Raw genomic sequence first — 6,598 nt, 5'->3', positions numbered from 1 at the left:
AACCCTTTCCTAAGGAGAGGGACGAAGTCCCCGAACCAAAGATGATCAAAGAATACGGTTCTTGACCCTTTTTTACCTCCTCCACGCTGCCCAGGAAAACCAGTATTACAGGCGTCTGGTAAACCAGTTTTTTCACCTATTAAATCAGATTTTCTCGTGATTCACCCTAAAAAAAAGTTGTATCCCTTGAAATTATCTTCAATCTGATACTTGTATCGAGCCCTGGCTCAAACCGAACCGAAAGTTATGGCGGTTCACAGTTTGGTCTGCAGTCTGGGCGGAGGTCCAGTTGAACCCGCGGTTGGGAGACACGGACATGCCATTTAGCATGGGTAAACAATTCTTTATCTCTGTTGGATCTGAAGCAAAGTTGTAGATCCTGAAGTCAGCTATGTTTTGGTATAAAGAACAACCCAAAAATCCAAAGGAACACAAAGTTATGGCCGAATTACGATTGGTCTGCAATCTGCTCAGAATTCAGCACAGCTCTGTTTTGGCGTGGCACAGCCCGTGTTCTTCGTCGCACGGCCGTGTGGAATCCACATGGCCTCACACGGCTTCCTCTTAGATTGAGTTGCACAGTCGTGTGGGGTCACATGGCCATGACCTTCTTCGTCTCTGCCGAGGTCACACGGCCGTGTGAATTCACACGGCCGTGGCCTTCCTCCCCTCTTGAATGTTGGCACAGCCGTGCCATTTGGCATGGCCGTCTGTTGCTTGGCCACAGTGTGATTGGCATGGTCGTGCCATTCGGTACGGCCGTGACCCTCTTCAAATCTATATTGCAAGCACGACCGTGCCATTTGGCACTGCTGGAACATGCTCATGGCCACATGGTCGTGTGGTGCTTGCACGACCCAAGCTCCTGTGTGCACTTTTGCTCCATTTTCGCTCCAAATAACATCCTGTCAACAAGAAAACAAGCAAAGAGCAGATCTCCGAATAAATATAATGGAAGTATGACATTATAAAGAAATAGGGTGCAATAAACATAGAATATGCTATGAAATACAAGTAGATGTGTGTCCAGACATATATAAATGATCATAAGATCCACGCACATCACACCCCCAGACTTAAACCTTTGCTTGTCCTCAAGCAAAACTCGCAATCTAGATTCATGTGGTTAGATAGTGCATCATAATCTCTAGCAAGTCAATCTAATCCTATCAGATGATTTCATTGCTGAGCAAGATACAAAAATAGTTTGAGTGTGGCCTAAGTAGTAGTCCTCCGTGCTCAGCGCGAAAGTGGCCTAAATTTATCAAGTTTCAATCCCTAAGTCTAGTCAAGTCGTCATAAAATTGTGTTCCTTATGCTTCTGGCGATAGGCACTTACCTGCCACACACAAGGTTCGTTCCCCTCAAGAATGTTATGCATTGTCTACACAAGGTCTCAAAGGAATACTCAGTATCAAGAGAAACATAGCATTCATTTCCCCAGTAACCTAACTCGGTCTCAAAGGGGTGAATTGCTAGTTTCCACTCACGACAACTATTTTTTATCCCTTATTTTTTTCATTGAATGTTTGCAAAGTATCAAACTTTAGCAAACCTTCAATTTTTCATTTTATTATTATTATTATTATTTTTGGAATTGATTTTTCCAAATGAACTTACATGATCTGAGTTTATCCAGTAACCAAAATAGTTGAGAGGTCACCATAGAAACATAAGTACTAGTCCAATTCTATGAATCATGACTATTTTAGAGTTATCAACCATCAAAAATAGGCATAGTGTATAGAGATCCTAAAACAAGGCCAATACTTAAACTCTTATAGTAAAAATATTACTCACTTCATGCTATCATAGATAGAAAAAGATAGATCACTAAACATAAGTAACACATGAACCACATAAAATCTAGAATAGACGTGCTAGTATTTTGCATTAAGGAACAAGCAATCATAATATGATGTAGGATGCAACTAGCAAAAATTTTATTATGTAAAAAGAAATAAGCACTAAACTAAATGCATCTAATTCATCCCCCCAGACTTAAACTTTTCATCGTCCTGATGAAAACTAAAAATGTAATGTGAAGGAAATTTATGAAGTTTAGAGAAGTTACCAAGTGATGAGCTCCAAATCATTGACATTCATGTTTTTGAAAATGCTCCTCTATCTAATGCTCACTTTCCTCCACAACTTTAAAATCTACAAAAATAAGATAGACAAGAAAAATTGAGTAGAGGGTATGATTTATTATCAATGAAGTAAAAAGAAACTATAAAGAACTAAAGACATAAATAAGAAAGAACTTGGGTTGCCTCTCAAGAAGCACTTGTTTAAGGTCATTAGCTCGAGCACCTCATTAGATTCATCAAAATCTCGCTGTAGGAGGGGTAAGATATTTCATCACCCTCTTACTAAGGGATGTTATTATGGAGAGAGCTTTCATCAAAGGAGCTACAGAGTAAAGTATAACTCTCTCCATCTTCGTCTTCTTTGAAATTCTATCAGGTGGTCGAAGACGGTTCAATCTGAGCTTCCAATTATTAGCCTCTTGAAAATCTGCACATGCAAAGAAAAGATAAATCTCCCACAAATGTATTAGATAAGATAGAGCCATAACCATATTAAGATAAGCAAGATAAGAAATAAAAACTGAATCACATCCAACAAAATCAATGATAGATACCTCTCTAAAATTTTCCACAAGATCACAAGAAATACTAACCTTATTTTGCTAAGAGATACCTGAAATTTCTAAACATGTGGATGTGACCTTTTCTAAATCAATTGATGGGTCTGACTCTAGCTCAGGTGTTGGTGATACAATAGATGGTGATTATTGGGACTCACCCATATCTACATGAGTCCCTACACATTGGTCCACAACATGTTCAAACCTTGCAATTCTCACCTTTAAGGGTTGTGTGGATGAAGGAGGTGATCCTTGAGATGCTGCTTCCACAACGCAGCTCCCTACACATCCTTCCAAATCATCATCATCATCATCACAAGCATCGAAAAGTAAACCAACGCCTATATCTTCAATAGGAGAATCAACTAAAGGAGGATCATTGACTTCATTTGCATTTTTAAGTTGATCTACCTCAATACATTCATCATCTGAAAATTCAATGTCATTATAACATCCTGTACAATGTGGAGGAAGATCTGAAGACTTATTATCCACTGCATTATTATCACAATCCTCATCTGAAGAGTCTTCATATGCATAGGGAAATCTGCACTCAACCATATTTAGATCACAGAATTTGCCAAAGTCTTTATTTTCACTAGTCCTCACTAGCCTTTGTAGAAAAGGAACCTTTAGTGAAGGTCTTGGGAATGGTTGAGCTTGTGACAGAGGTTCAAACTGCTTGTCTAGTGATGGTGTGATCAACTGTTGAGCGAAAGGTACTTGTGGCCTTTGGGAACTTTCTGGGGAAATGGAATTGAGTTCTTGTGGTCTTCTATTATTCTTATCCTCAGTTCTAAACATGTCCTTCTTTAGAAGTTCTTCGTGATTCTTTCCCTTTCTCAACTCAATATCATTACAAATCTCACTAGATTTTGTCTGTAAAGGAGGGGATCTTCTTTGAACCATTTTGAAACTGTGCTCTCAATCTTTGCCCCCAAATGTTTGAACTCCTCATTCTGTGACTTATGATATTCAAAACTCTTGGATGGTTGAGTTGCTATTTGTTTGACAGGCTCTTTTGTATATATAGCTTGTATTTCTTGAATTTTTAAGGGAGATTCCATCCAACTTTTGCTTGACCATTCATGGAGGTTCAATGCTACTCGATGAATCAATGTATATGCTTCTTCTATACTCTTTTCCATAAAAGAACCACCAGCTGATGAGTCTAACAAACACTTATCTGAAAAGGAAATTCCCCTATAGAATATGTGTAGAATCAGCCATTTCTCCAAACCATGATGAGGGCACTATCTTTGAAGACTCTTGAATCTATCTCATGCTTCAAATAATGATTCTCCATATACCTGAGCAAAATTGGTGATGCAATTCCTCATATACACTGTTCTGCTCGGAGGAAAGAAATTGCTTCTCCAAGTGTTCCCAACTTGTGATTCTTTGAGGACGAAGAGAATACAACCAAGTCCTTGCTTTATCCTTGATACTAAAAGGAAATGCTATCAGTCGAACTGCATCTACTGACACTCCTTCACAGTTCACCATATCACATAGCCCAAGAAATGCCTCAAGGTGCAGATAAGGACTTTCCGATACTTATCCTTCAAATTTGTGACCTTGTATCATGAAAATTAACTTTGGGTCTAGCAGGAAACTTTCTGCTTCAATATGAGGCTACACAATTGGAGACATAAATCTTGCAGAAATAGGTGCAGAAAAATCTCTTAAGGCCCTGCTTGACATGTTAGTACTCAAGGTATCCAAGAAAAAATTTTGAGTAAAAACAAAGATGAAGAACTAAAGATAAGAAATAAAATGTTATATAAAAAACAAGAAACAAAATGCAGAATTTGAAGAGAAGAAAGAAAATGCAGAAGTTTTTTTTTTTATTATGTATATGGAAAACAAATTGCAATTTAAAATGGAAAAATAAAAACTATTCACAAGTCTAGGTTAACTAAATTGCTAATCTACTAATGTTAATGCGAACAATCCCCGGCAACAGTGCCAAAAACTTGTTATGCAACCGCAAGTGTACGGTTTCATCATCAGTAATAAAAATATCGAATCCACAGGGACTGTTGATTAAGCACTAGAGATGTGCAAGGTAAGTTATCTAGACGGTCAAAAGCTGGCTTTGGCGTTTGCAAACTAACGAGGGTGATTGAAAAGGGAAAGAGAAGGATGAGAGAAAGAGAAAGAACTGATCTTGGATGGAATGAGCTTCGGGAGATGGATTCTAGGATTTCGGTTTCATTGTAATACTAGGAGATACTACATAGATTGCTTAGTTTCTACCCTCTATGTCCATGCTCTTGTAGGAAGTTAGATTGGTCAATATCCCTAAGTATCGAATAGAGACGATCCCTGTGAAATCCTGTAACGGTTAACCCACATGTCACGAGGGCGCCTCGGTAGATCACTGGGATACACATCTAGTAAATAACAAGAAGGATAAGGGTTACCTACCTCCTTATGGAGGTATTGCCTCTCCCTTCAAGAGAATGTCCTAGACGTCCATGAATGGGTTACCCTTGTCATTAGGGCCCCTCGAGTATACGATCTAGAGCACTCTCTTTACGAGAGCAGCAGTTCCTAAGAGATTGTTTCTCCTTTTAAGGGAACATCTTAGATGTCTGGAAAGGGTTACCCCTGTCACTAGGGTACCTTGATCAATACACTCTAAGGTATCCCCTTTGTAGGATCATCAATCCTCCACATCAAGCAATCAAAGAATAGAAACGTAAACATGGCACACACGCAACTCATCAAGCATGAACAAGGCATCAACAGGTCATTGAATAGAAACAAGGCGAATCTACATAGTTCTATATCTCCATCATATTACAAATACTTCCTAATTCTAAAAGAGGATGTCTACTCCATTGTGGGGGAAGAACAACCCCAGAACATAAAGAAAGCATACTTACAACCCTAGAAGAAAAGGAAGAAGAGATGCTTGATGATTCCGATGTCTTGGGGATGCTTCCTTGCTCCGGAGATGGACGGATCGTCAAGGGATGACGGTGGTCCAAAAGGAGAAAACCCTTTTCTAAGGAGAGGAACAAAGTCCCCGAACCAAAGATGATCAAAGAATACGGTTCTTGACCCTTTTATAACTCCTCCACACTGCCCAAGAAAACTAGGATTATAGGCGTCTGGTAAACCAGGTTTTTCACCCATTAAACTAGGTTTTTTCGTGATTCACCCTGAACCAAAGTTGTAGCCCTTGAAATTATCTTCAATATGATACTTGGATCGAGCCCTGGCTTAAATCGAACCGAAAGTTATGGCAGTTTGAAGTTTGGTCTGCAGTCTAGGCGGAGGTCCAGTTGAACCCGCGGTTGGGAGGCACGGCTGTGCCATTTAGCACGGGAAAACAATTCTTTCTCTCTGTTGGATCTGAAGAAAAGTTGTAGATATTGATGGCATCTACGTTTTGGTATAAATAACAGCCAGAAACTCCAACGGAGCACAAAGTTATGGCTGAATTACGATCGGTCTGCAATCTGCCCAGAATTCAGCGCAGCTCGGTTTTGGCGTGGCACAGCCCGTGTTCTTCGTCGCACGGCCGTGTGGAATCCACACGGCCTCACATGGATTCCTCTCAGATTGGGTCGCATGGCCATGTGGGGTCACACGGCCGGGGCCTTCTTCGTCTCTGCCAAGGTCACACGGTCGTGGCCTTCCTCCCCTCTGGAATGTTGGCATAGCCGTGCCATTTGGCACGGCCGTGTGTTGCTTGGCCATGGTGTGATTGGCACAGCTGTTCCATTCGGCACGGCCGTGACCCTCTTCAACTTTGTATTACAAGCACAGCCGTGTCATTTGGCATGGTCGGAACGTGCTTAATTATGGCCATACAGCCGTGTGGTGCTTGCACGGCCCAAGCTTCTGTGTGCACTTTTGCTCCATTTTCGCTCCAAATAACGTCCTGTCAACAAGAAAACAAGCAAAGAGCAGATCTCTGAACAAATATAATGGAAG

The 6,598-nt window shown here is 40.4% G+C and overlaps 1 non-coding gene across 1 annotated transcript; it reads left to right on the top strand.

Annotated features, from left to right (window-relative positions):
- The first annotated feature begins 3,886 nt into the window (after nt 1–3,886).
- LOC122044602 lies at nt 3,887–3,992 on the top strand. Its single transcript, XR_006129634.1, has one exon. It is a non-coding gene; the product is annotated as a small nucleolar RNA R71 (small nucleolar RNA).
- The last annotated feature ends 2,606 nt before the right edge of the window (nt 3,993–6,598 follow it).

Source organism: Zingiber officinale, chromosome 2A (genome assembly GCF_018446385.1).
Source record: "Zingiber officinale cultivar Zhangliang chromosome 2A, Zo_v1.1, whole genome shotgun sequence".
Lineage (NCBI taxonomy): Eukaryota > Viridiplantae > Streptophyta > Magnoliopsida > Zingiberales > Zingiberaceae > Zingiber > Zingiber officinale.
This window is presented reverse-complemented; position numbering and strand designations above follow the sequence as displayed.